At 47.4% G+C, this 12,661-nt stretch overlaps 1 protein-coding gene and 1 long non-coding RNA gene across 2 annotated transcripts in view; both read right to left on the reverse strand.

Annotated features, from left to right (window-relative positions):
• Positions 1-12,661, reverse strand: part of DYNLT2 (dynein light chain Tctex-type 2) — a 275,307-nt gene that overhangs the window by 66,605 nt on the left and 196,041 nt on the right. The gene's annotated exons all lie outside the window — the stretch shown is intronic.
• Positions 5,325-7,189, reverse strand: LOC146821003 (uncharacterized). Its single transcript, XR_014962651.1, has 4 exons — positions 7,066-7,189; positions 6,817-6,978; positions 6,233-6,312; positions 5,325-5,817 (listed from the first exon to the last, which is right to left on the reverse strand). It is a non-coding gene; the product is annotated as an uncharacterized LOC146821003 (long non-coding RNA).

Below are 12,661 nucleotides of genomic sequence, written 5' to 3' on the forward strand. Positions count from 1 at the left end.
TAGGGAATACCAAAGTTTGAACAATAGAGAATGTCCCAGTATAGAGTGTCTGAATGAGTCCACCAATTACAGGGCTCCCTGGCAATCATAGTCCTCTGTTATCTTCCATTCCCCCCTCTTTCGTCGTCTGCAGTCAGCCCAACAGAACGCATCAGGAATCTTGTTTATTGGAGTCTCCTGTCAAAATAAAGAACAGAATCAGGTACCAGCATAAGCTTAGGTTTACCCTGTAGGGGGAAAGCAATTTGCACCATACCAAGCATAACACGGCAGCAAATGAGGACCAATGAGATAAAAGCACTTTACTTACTCAAATACGAGGGTGGGAAGACACAACATTGTACTCTGGGTGGGATAATCCTCGCCTCCGAGTCCTTTATAGAATTGAAACTTTCCGTTACGCTAGCTAGGACATTTTTCATTCTATGTCAGGACCGGAGGCGAGGATTATGCTCGTTTAAAGCTTACGGACTACTAAATGAGCCATATCAATCACCGGTTTAAAGTAAAACCGCTTGAAAGTAGAGTCGGAAGACCACTCTGCCACGTTCAGAATGTCTTCCAGGCAAGCTCCCAGGGTAAATGCTTTAAAGGCCATAGCTCCTCTAGTAGAGTGAGCCCCAAAAGCACGCAGGTCAATACCTGCATCCTGCATCACCCACCTCACCCAGCGGGCGATTGTGGGGTAAGACACCGCTCTGTGGGGTTTGCGAAGTGCAATAAGAAACTGACTCTCTCCCGGGGGCGGAATACGTCTGACATTTCCTCATAGGCCTTGAGGCACGACACCACGCAAAGCTTCGGCGAATCCGGGAAGGCGGGATAGGAAATGGACGTCGTCCCACATTTAGTACGATGGCAAACCGTGAAGGTAACCCCCGAAGGGGAAACAATCCTGCTGGTGACATCCAAGGCTCTTGAATCCGCAACCCTCCTACAGGATATAAGGCAGAGAAGCATAGCTAGCCAGGCCGAGCACTCTTTCCGAAAAAGGAACCTGTTCTTTTTATCCTGGCAACCGAGGTTCAAGACCATGTTAACATCCCAGAGCTGTGAGTAACGAGGCTCAGGGGGAAGCGAGAGGCGAATGCCTCGAAGAAGGCGGCACACCAGAGGGTGCTCGCCCACCGGAGAGCCATCTAAAAGGACGTGACCAGCTGAAATGGTGGAGCGGAAAGTATTAACGGTCCTGTACACCAGACCCTCCTCCGCCAGGGAGGCCAAAAAATTCAGAATCGAAGTTACATCTGTTGCCACGGGATTGAGACCTCGTCGCACACACCAACGACACCACCGTCTCCAGGTGGATCGATAGCGTTTGATGGTACTGTCTGCCCAGGCTTTGGACATGAAGTTCTCAGCCGTTCTCATAAGGACTGGGACCGCCCATCGTCCCCTGTAATCCTCCACGCTATCAAGGTTAAGAAGCCCTGGGCGATCAGCAGATGAGGAACTTTATCCGGACTGAGAAGGAGGGTTGGAAAACGGGAGTAGGATTGGAAAATCCCAAGAAAAGTTCCAGAAGAACCGGAAACCAAGCTTGAGATCTCCAAATTGGAGTCACCAGGACTATGTCCGCTCACTGACGCCAGACCTGAGTCGAGACCCTGGTCAGCATGGCAAACGGGAGAAAGGCCTAACCTATTTCGGTCCGCCAGTCCTGCAGGAATGCATCCGTCTGTACCGCCAGAGGATCCGGCCTCCAACTGAAGAACCGGGGAAGCTGGTGGTCTAAACGGGAGGCAAACAGGTCCACTGAGAATGGGCCCCAGATGCTCTGAAGTTCCGCAAAGACTCCTGGATGCAGCTTCCACAGACTCGTATCCTGAAAATAGCAAGAATAAAAGTCTGCCACCTCGTTGTCCTGCCCCGGAAGGTATTCCGCAGTCACGGAAACCTGATGATCTAGGCAGTATTGCCAAAGGTTTGCTGCCAGGTTCGAGAGGGCTGCGGACCGCGGACGGCCGACATATTGTCCATCTTGAGGAGGACGCAGGACCGAACAGAGTCCTTGGTCCAACACTGGATTGCGAGCGACCCGGCCAACAGTTCTAGACAGTTGATATGCAACTGTTCTTATGGAGATCACACACCGCCTGTGGTAAACTCGCCACACCTGGCGCCCCAGCCGGACCTGCTGGCGTCGGACTCTGACGATATCCGGCACGGGCCCGAAAATCGCCTGCCCATTCCAGGCTTCCATATTGGTGAGCCACCACTGAAGTTCTTCTCTTGCCTCCTGCAAGAGAATTATCTTCTGCGAGTAGGTTAGGCCCTTGCGCAAATGATGGGCCTTGAGACGCTGTAGGGCTCTGTAGTGTAACGGGCCCGGGAAGATAACTTGGATAGAGGCCGAGAGAAGACCCACAATCCGAGCCAGCTGCCTGAGGGAGAGTCGAGGCTGAACGAGCACTCTCCAGAGCTTGTGGCGTATCTTCGCCATTTTCCGGGAAGGCAAGCTTAAGAGTACATTCCACTGAGTCTATACAGAAACCCAGGAATACCACGGTCTGAGTCAGAACAAGAGTTGATTTTGTCTCGTTTATCATGAATCCTAAACTCTGGAGGAGATCTATCGCCCTCTAGAGCAGACGAGCTAGGACCTGGGGACACTGAGCCATCAAGTGGAGATCATTCAAATAGACAATAAGTCTCATACCCGACCTCCTCAAATGTTCGACCACCGGGCACAGAACCTTGGTGAAGCACCAAGGGGCGGAGGACTGGCCGAAAGGGAGTGTTGTAAACTCGTAAACCCTGTCCCGCAAGAGAAACTGAAGGAACCGCCGGTGAGGGGGAAAAATATGGATGGCCAAGTAGGCGTCCTTGAGATCGAGCCGGGCCATCCAATGGTTGGGCCGGAGTAGGTCGCGAAGAAGATGGATACCTTCCATCTTGAAATGGTGGTAAACCAGCCATTCGTTGAACTCACGCAAGTTGATGACTGGCCTCTGACCCCCATCCGGCTGGTCTACCAAAAATAGATTGTTGAGGAACCCCCTGGGGTGGAGAGAGGTTTCCACTATAGCGTCCTTGGCCAGGAGGGAGGAGACCTCCTGATCGACCAAGGCAGCGTCCGCCTCAGAGAAGGAAATAGGACGAGGAGGGGCGTGTTGGATGGGCTCCCCGTAAAACTCGATATGGAACCCCTGAACAGTTTGCAGAACCCAGGCGTCCCCGTGTCAGAAGTCCAAGCCGGGAAAAAATGCACCAGACGGCCCCGCACTTTTAGAAGGGAAGAAGGGAGAACACTCACCGGATGAACTGGAGGCGACCCCGCCTCAACCGCCTCTGTTTTTGCCTCGTCGTCCTCGTGTAGGATAGAAATTTCCAAAGCGGGCTTGATCTTGGTATTGCCCGCCGCCGGAGCCTTGCCCTCTTTGCTGGTTTGGGCAGCCAGATGAGCGGCCCCTGCCTCACCTGGCCCCTCGGAATACCCGAGGGTCAAACACCTTTCTAATGCTAGTTTGAGCCCTGTCCAGAGAAGTAAATGTATTCACGAAACGGTCAAGTTCCCTCATGAACAGCTCTCCAAAGAGGCCACCCTGTGCGATAGGACCAGCTTCAGAGTCGGCCAGGTCCCCAAGTTTAGGGTCCACTTTGATCAACAGAGACCTGCGCCGCTCAGTGGAGATTGCACAGTTAGCGTTCCCCAGGAGAACTACTACGTGTTGGGCCCATCAGGAAGGTTGTCAGGAGATACGAGGGATCCGGAAGATTTGGCCTCCTCCGCCATATCCAAAATTTTGGTAATGGGGCCTAGGGCATCTAACAGCTTGTCTTGGCAAGCCCGCCACGATCTGTCAATGCCCCTCTTCGGGTCCTTGACAAACTTTTGTAAAAACGTAGCCATCCGAGGGTCAATATCTGGGGTGGCGTCCACTTTACCCGCCCGTGAAGGGCGGGGGCACTCTGCCCTAAGACAGCGTCACGCTGTGGCCTCTAACGGCCGGCAGGGGGTGAGCAGTATTCGCGGTAGGGGCAAGCCCTGGCACCTAATCAGCTCTGTACAGCTTAGGAGGGTGGCCTGCTTAACGTGTCCCAGCAGATAATCCTGCAACTGCTGACTGAAGCATCCAGAAGGAGCGCACCAACACTGAAAATCAAGCCCCAGGCGATCCTAATCACACTCCAATTACCGTCTAATGACTGCTTTTATACAGACCCGAGTGAGCTCCTGACTCAAGCGGGCGTTCACGGGCCAGGAATCACTAAGGCAGCGCTTTAGACAGACCCCTCAGGGCGTAGAAGCAGGCAGGCAGGCTCCGACGCGGCAAGCGGACTCCGAGATTCAAGCACGGAATCTGAGGAATGCGCCCTCTAGCGGCCGGAGGAATGCCGCGAGCCAAGCCACTAGGGAGACGCTCCCACGGCCGAAGGAGAGTCTGCCGAGTTACGGCTGGCTTGCGTTACCAGCAAAATTGTCAGAAAGGCGCCGGGCGGTTAGCAACACACACGCGTACAAAGCGCTAAACAATCAGTACAATGAAAACAAATGGCAAGCACAGTTAATAATCAGGCACACAGTGACAAATGAAGAGAATAAAAAACTACGACTTAACTTGGCTGCAAGCAGCGAACAAAGAGGGGGAATGGAAGATAACAGGACTATGATTGCCAGGGAGCCCTGTGATTGGTGGACTCATTCAGACACTCTATGCTGAGACATTCTCTATTGTTCAAACTTTGTTATTCCCTATGGTTCATGGGAATGGTAGTTTGTTAAGTTTCTTTGAATGGCTGCTATCAATAAAGCGTGAAAAGAATAGCATAATCCTCGCCTCCAGTCCTGACATAGAATTCAACTACCAGTTTTCATAGACTCCTCAGCAAAACAATGCCCTGCCATGGACCAGGCAAGCGAGTTGGGGTCCCTAAGTAAAACGTTTTTACAGGGACCCGATCTGGGATTGTTTCATATGAATATCAAATAGACATCTGAAGGATTCCCTCCTAGGCCAAAACACTTGATACTGCACAGGAACCTTGTACACAAATGGACATGTGTTTACAAATCACATCAGTGATAGTAATGTGCATTAATTTGTGTTTCCCAAAAGCGCTTCCTCATCAATATAACACCTAATAATGGCTGTGAAACACTGCTTTTGCCCCTTTACACTTGTCTTCCATGTCACTACTGACGGTCACTTTTCATGCAGCTTACCATTTGTCTAGTCTTGGTAAGTCCAGACAGAAATCACTACAGCTTATCAAACAACAAGTGTGCACTACCTGTCAATTTTCAAAAGAACGCAATTAAGTCATCAGGTATAATTTTCCTGCTATACCATGTGCTCAAGCCAAGAGAAAAAGAATAATTGTTTAATCAAAACATTTTATTTTGGTTTTGTTATTTTCATCGTAAAATATATACACAACAAAATTGCAAATGAAAATTCCCATGGACCACCTTACATACCATTCATTCATGCATACAAACACTCACATAACCCATTCTAACTGTAAAAATGCATTTAACATTCATCAATGTCCAAAATTGATATAGATTCCCTATACAAAAACAATATAGCAAAAGCTTTAAAGTATATCAATATATGTCCTTTCATCAATCACATAGATTTCAGGTTCAGGATCCACCATTTGTGTATGTTATCAAAGGTGACAAAAGGGCTAGAATCATCAAGATAACATGGATGTATAATGCTTGATTTAAACAATGAAATGCATAGGGAACAAGGGCTGATTATTTCCCAGAGACACGCCGACGCGCGTTTCGGTGTTGCCACCCCCCAAAATCAGGGTGTCACCTTCTTCAGGGCGTAACTGTGAAATCAGAGCAGGAGTCCATGGGGTCTATAAAGTAGTGAAAAGATATAAATTAAAAGAATTTAATGTTTTCCAAATGATTAATTTTTTTTGAACCATTATCTCTCATATAAGTTACAAATTAATGTATATTAACATAGCACATGGTCTAGCTCCTGAGGGAGAAATGATATCGGAACAGTGATGTCAATACAAATGACTGAGCACACATTAATTAATAAAGAAAATACAAAGAGATTAGAAGATAAGGTGAAATGGAGAATGAGATCCAACACCAGAACGTGATGATAGTAGAAATAAGAAATTTGAATAAGATTAACAAAGACAGTGCATATTTCAATGACAATCTAAATAGGAGAAATGACTGCAAGTCAAATATCATAAGAGTCAGTATTTCTTCATCTGAAGAGCTAGTGAAACAATGATTGTATTGGTTACTTGCCTGCCGATCTAAGGAAGATCGAACAAGGAAAATGAATCTGCTGGGAGAGTGGAAGCTGTATAGGACGTTCGATAAAAGATCTACAAAAGATGGAAGGAGGATAATCCATATGTCAGCCTAAACAGAAATGCTGTCTAGTAATGTATAGACTTAGGGCACTGAATAGCCTTGTAGTTACTTACCTGTATTGTAATAATAATAATATACGGAGTGTTAGGAGACAACAGTATTCAGAATAACACTAATAAATGCATCCACCAGATGGCGGCGTCAACCTGAGAAAGAAAGCGAGTACATAGATCGAACTTGAATATATTAAGGACCTAAACAACTAAGATTTAATACGTGTTTGATTTATGGAATAGACAAAAACAGTTATTCAGAAATATGTGTTATATCAAACGTGAGGTCACGGTTGAGAAACACATCAGGGATGTTTACCAAATGTAATATGACCCTAGGGCTGGCTGAACCATACATCGTAACTTGAAGAGCAAGACCTGATCGAGACATGGGCATAAAAATACAAATGGAGCAGTGCTTGAATGGTTAATAGATGATGGATTAGAAACATAAAAATCTACCTGGCAGGGCGCGTTCTTCCTGGTAAGCGATCGACGTAAGGCAAGGAGTTAAGAGAAGGAGTTGACCCGGCTGGCGTTACACGAGGTCTGTGATTATAGGTGTTAAGTATAAAGGGAGGATCCAAAAAGTATAAGCAGTCTAAACAGCTGATTCAAATGCTCCTAAAAGAAACAGGGGACTACATTAAAATTCACGTACTATAGACGGAGGTCCATTCAGGAAAGCAAAAGTTTGTTTAATAAACTCACCGCGAAGTCCGGATAGTGGATATCAGTACATCAATCGGTAGCAAGTGGTAATCCGCGAACGCCCGCCAGAGACTAGTGGATGGAAAACGCGGGAAAAGCCGATGGTTTAAATGTAGTCTGCTGAATGGTCCCCGGTAAATTGACGAATCAGCATGCGATTCAGAGGAGGAAACTATGCACTGCCCAGTAAACAGAGACACTTAAAGGTACAGTGTTTCACTAATGGTCACAACATAAAAATAGCCATAAAAACGAAATATAGCAAACCCCAGGGATGTGGAACAAACAAAAATTCCCTGAAGACTTTAAAGAAACGATCGTAAAAAGGGGGGTAACGAAGCTATAGGCTTAAGATGCTGGATCGTAACCTGTGGTCATGTTTAGTGAGCAAAAGACCCTGGGATTCCAAGTAAGGTCGATAAAATGAATGAAAAGGGGAGGGGGGGGGGGAGGGGAGGGGGAACGGATAATAGACAAAAATAAATACAAGCAAAAGGATACATTCAGTAATAATTACCAGAGGGTGAATAAAAGAGCTAAGAGTATCCACTCTCTGGGACAGAGACTATATCATCATAAATAATCAACGTGAAATGACAGAATTTACATTATAGCATTTTCCCATTGAAGGGATTCATTGAGGCCGTTTTCCTTTGAATCCAAAAAGAAGATCCAAAACACCACAAGTTTTTTTTCGAATGTTGTTGCTATCCGACCCCCTTTGTGTACGGATTTTTTCCAATATGGACCAACGAAGTTCGTTTTCAGTGTGGTTGGCCTCCTTCCAGTGTGTTACCAGTGGGACAGTAAGGTTGCCTCGTCTGATGTTAGATTTATGTTCCCCTATCACTACAGCTACCATGAGGCCCTGTGACTGCAACTCAATCCGAGATGCAATAGCGTATCTGACACACTCACATTGCACATATCCCAGGTCCTGTTTTGATGTCAAAGAAACATCTGTATGGATGTGTCATTAAAGTGAAACACACCTTCTCTGCTACAACTCTGTATTGGACTCTTACCCATCACTCACATGAAAAGGCAATGTCAGCCAATTGGATTACAAAGAATCAGTGTGAGAAGCATTCTAATGGCACAATGGAAACACTATCTGCTGTATAGGTATGCCACTATCAAATGGAAAAGTTGGGGCCCTGGGGCACAGTACAATTTTGCACATGCCTTACAAACTCAATGTGGACTGGACCTGTGAACTGAAGTATAACAGGGACAACCAACAGCATTACCAAGTGCCATGCATGTGTAGGTAATGTGCAAGTGCAACTCATGACATCAAACACAGGACGAACAGCATGTGCCACACATTTAGATAAAGTGGGTGTAAGGCACACACAAGAAAATGGCCACAAGTCCATGCAGCACTCCAAAAATGTATGACAAGTTAACACCCTCCATGCGTGGATAAACAAATATCCAACTTGAACATACCTAACACATACCCAACATACATTATAGGGACAACTGTAACCTAAAGGATGTGGACATTGGCCGGGAGAATACTTACCATATCATACAACACCCAATGCAATGTCTGCATCAATCTGAGTTCATCCTACATATACATCCATCCAACATTACCCCTTGTCCTGTATAAATCCAGCACTGGGCTCAAGAACACATCATACTAACCACTTCAAATGGATCAGCGCTCAAGGATCAAACAAACAGTGGCGGTGCGTCCATTAGGGCGTTGGGGCGTAGCCCCCCCGCCCGCAGCGTCGCCCGCAGCATCGGCTTCTTCTTTGAACTTAAGTAAACTGAATCAGTTTACTTAAGTTCAAAGAGGAGAACTGACAATCATGTCAGTCAGCATGACGTCGCCCGCCCACCCGGGGGTGGGCGGTCCTACGTCATGTTGACTGACATGATTGTCAGACAGACCAGGCAGGGGCAACAGGCAGCAGCACAAGTGCGCATGATTGGGGAAGGTGAGTGAATTTTCGCTCCGTGCCCAGTCATGCGCACTTGTGTCTGCTCTGGCTGGCGCATGCCCATTAGGAGACCGAGGGTTGAGCAGAGGCTCAAACCTCGGTCTCCTAATAGGCAGGCGGGCGAGCCGTAACCGTGCCCTAAGCCAATCCTGGCGCTGCTGGCAGTGCCAGGATTGGCTGAGAGCCTGAGAGGGGCTTTACCGCTGTAGGCGCCAACGGACGGACCAGAGGCGGCGCGAACGTGCTCAGGAGTCAGACCTCAGGTAGGATAAGGATTTTTAAAAATTTATTTACACCCCCCCACGCGCGATACCCCCCCCCCGCGCGACACATACCCCCCGCGCAACACATACACCACCCCCATCCCCCCCGCCGCGAGCCGCAACTGGGTGCACGTAGTGATTGATGGTCGAGAAAACTCAACTCTACTTCTCTGCCTCAATTTAAATGGCTGTGGTACGCAGTTTGAAATGAATGTTAGCGAGTTTTCCTGTATTAAAATAGCGGCACTTTTCCGCTCGTTCACACCTTTGTTTTGCTGAAGATAACAAGACCGAGAGTGGGCGTTAGTGGTCCTGTCCTCCCAAAGTTCAGCCCCTCTCTTGGGAGCGCAGCGCACTAAAGTTAGAAGCCCAGCATGCATGGCTCCATCCAGGAACAATGGGCACCGACAGGCGCTCCGGCACGCGCGCCTCCCGGCTGGCGCCTGAAGCCCTCGGACGTGGAGAGCGGCTCAGCGGTCAGCATACATCACAGGCACCGTAGGTATCGGTGGAGAGCAGACTGCTGCAGTCTGACACGTTCACTACTGAGGGACACACGAAGTAAACTGTGTAGGTAGGGAGGAAATGGGCCTTTTTGGTATGTTTAGCTCCTTAGCCTCTCGGATGTGGCTGAGAGGACTCTGGCAGTTGGCACCGCTCGGTCTGAGCATTATCATTGCTTGCGGTGGGTTACTTGGTGTTTTAATCTCAAGGTTTCAGAGCTGGCCGAAATACAGAGAGTGTGTGTTTATTTATATTGCCCTCCCCCCCTGTCCAGCCACTGATTCCCACTGGTGAGTAAATGTTGGTGGTAACTATATGAAAATCTATACTGATAGCACATATGCGAGAGTATGTTCAGTTAATGGCACACTGCTGTATATAACTGCCAGGTATAAGCAGTTTGTAATAGGCAGCGCAGCCCGATACACAACTCTACACACCATGGGATGCAGACGGCCCTAGACCTACAATTCTGTGCCTATACTACTTAATAGCCCTTGCTGGGTATAACGTTCTTCTGGGTACACACAGGTCAGCCCTTTACACGCTGCCGGTGCACAGCGCTGGATACACACACCTGTGGTAACAATTACTAATTAATCAGGATATTAAACATCTCTCCTGCTCAGCACCTCATACTTTGTTATAAATGACAGCGCTATATCAATAATCAGGAGTGCACGCACCTGGAGAGGCAGATGGACTGCGGTATTGTGTTTAAACAAAGCCTTCTGACATTTGCTCTCCTTTATTTAATCCTGTTGGTGCTACTGGCAGCAGGCACTTTAAAAGCATAAATAGTTAAGCAATGCACATGGCTGGAAGTCATGAAGCGCTGCAGCTGACTGCTGCCTTAGCTATGATCCAAGCAGGATATCTATATTCGCTTTTATGATGTTGCACATGTAAATAATTTTTGTCTGTTTCCTGTTTCACATAAGTTTATTATTTTAAATAATTATTTTCCATAAAACCAACATTGGAATGACTGAATTTTTGCAGGACCGAATCAGAATGCTATAAGGGTGTTATCATTTCCACTGTTGTTTTAATGCTTTGTCTATATGGCACATTATGGTCACCATGAGCAATGTAATTGAAGGAATTCTCTGTATATTGTTAAAATTTGTTTTTTGAAAAAAATAGTATCACAAATACCTAGACTGTAATAAATTAAACCTATTGAGTGCAGTGCAGCGAAGGGTGAGTGATGTCTGCGTGAGTGCAGGTTGAGCAGTGTGCCTGTAAGAGTCCAGGGTGAGTGATGTGGATGGGTGAATGCAGGCTTAGTGATGTCAGGGAAGGGTGAGTAATGGGTCTATAAGTGTAGGGTGAGTAGTGTGCCTATGTGAATGCAGGGAGAGTGATGTATCTGTGCAAGTGCAAAGAGACTTGTCTGGCTACTCCCAGAGATGTGTTTGCCAAGCCACCTCCTTCTCAAATTTGCTTTAGAATGCAACATTTGCCCCCCACTTTTTTCAATATTTTCTCGGGGGAGACCCCCTGAACCCCACCGTAGGTAGTTCGGGCTCGCTCGCCCGCCACAGTATTTATGCTTCACCACTTTCAAATGTCACCAGCCGCCCCTGCAAACAAACACAACTATAGTCACACATTACTAACAATACTCGAACATTAAATAGTTAGAATAGTAATGGCAGGAGCAATGTCTTAAAAAATATGAAAAGTTTTATTTCAACACGAACAACCCATCAGAGGAAATAAAGGCCAGTGGCCAGTCCATTGTTATGTTCTGTGCCACGGCACAATGCTGTGACACCAAACTTGCCCTTACTCCTCACAAAGGGATATCTATTGTCACAGCAGGCATCTCAAAGATGGTACTTGGGAGAGGGGGCTGAGGTTTAGGGTGGGTTGAGTTTGTCTTTGGGAGGGTTCATCTTGGGTTTGTAGGGATTTTTTACTGGGTTCAAGGGGTGGGGATGCTATTTCTCTGGGGTGGAGTGGGGAGTGGAAGGATTTTTTTTTTTTTTGTTTGTGTAGATTTTGGCCTGGATTCAGAATGGCGGTGATGCTGTTTCACTGGGGTGGACGGGGAAGTGGAAGGGATCGGTTTGGGTGTGGGAGAGCTTTTTGGGACTTTGGGAGGGTAGGGCTTGGGTTTCAAAGGGGTAAGGGCAAACAAGACACCAACATGGGGAAAATAGGTAGGATGTTCAGGATGGAGTTTAATTTGGAAGGAAGAGGGAGTGGAAGTGTGAGCTGGGTTTGCTGTCTGCACTGTGTGTTGTGTTGCTGCCTGTTGTGTGGGTGACTGTGAGCATTTGTGTTTGTGTCTTTGTGTGCTGTATATGTGCCAGGTGTTGTGGAGGGTTCTATGTGCGTTGCTATGTTGTCTGCGAGTGTGGCTGTATCTGTGGAGGGGTCTATGTGAGTTGCTGTGTTGTCTGCGGGTATGGTTGTGTCTCTGGAGGGCTGTGTGTGTGTTGCTGTGTTATATGCAGGTATGGTTGTATCTGTGGAGGGTTCTGTGTGTTTTGCTGTGTGGTCTGCAAGCATGGTTGTGTCTGTGGAGGAGTTTGTGTGTGTTGCTGTGTTATCTGCAGGTATGGTTGTATCTGCTGGGCTGTGTGTGTTGCTTTGTTGTCTGCCAGTATGCTGGGAGTGGGTGAGTGTCTGCTGTCTGCATGCATGTTTGAGTTTTTTGATGTTTTGTGTTTGTGTGTGGTGCTTGTGTCTGTTGAAGTGTGTGCTTGCTTAGGTGTGTGTGTGCTTGGGATAGGAATGAGAATAGGGAATTTGGATACAGTAGGGGCAGGAGGTGGGGTGGGGTGGAAAGTTGCTATGGGTGGAAGGCTGCCGTGAGGGAGGAGGCCAGAGCCTCAAAAGATCTCTGTAGGCCAGAAATTGCAG

The sequence above is a fragment of the Triturus cristatus genome, chromosome 6 (assembly GCF_964204655.1).
Source record: "Triturus cristatus chromosome 6, aTriCri1.1, whole genome shotgun sequence".
Taxonomy (NCBI): Eukaryota; Metazoa; Chordata; class Amphibia; order Caudata; family Salamandridae; genus Triturus; species Triturus cristatus.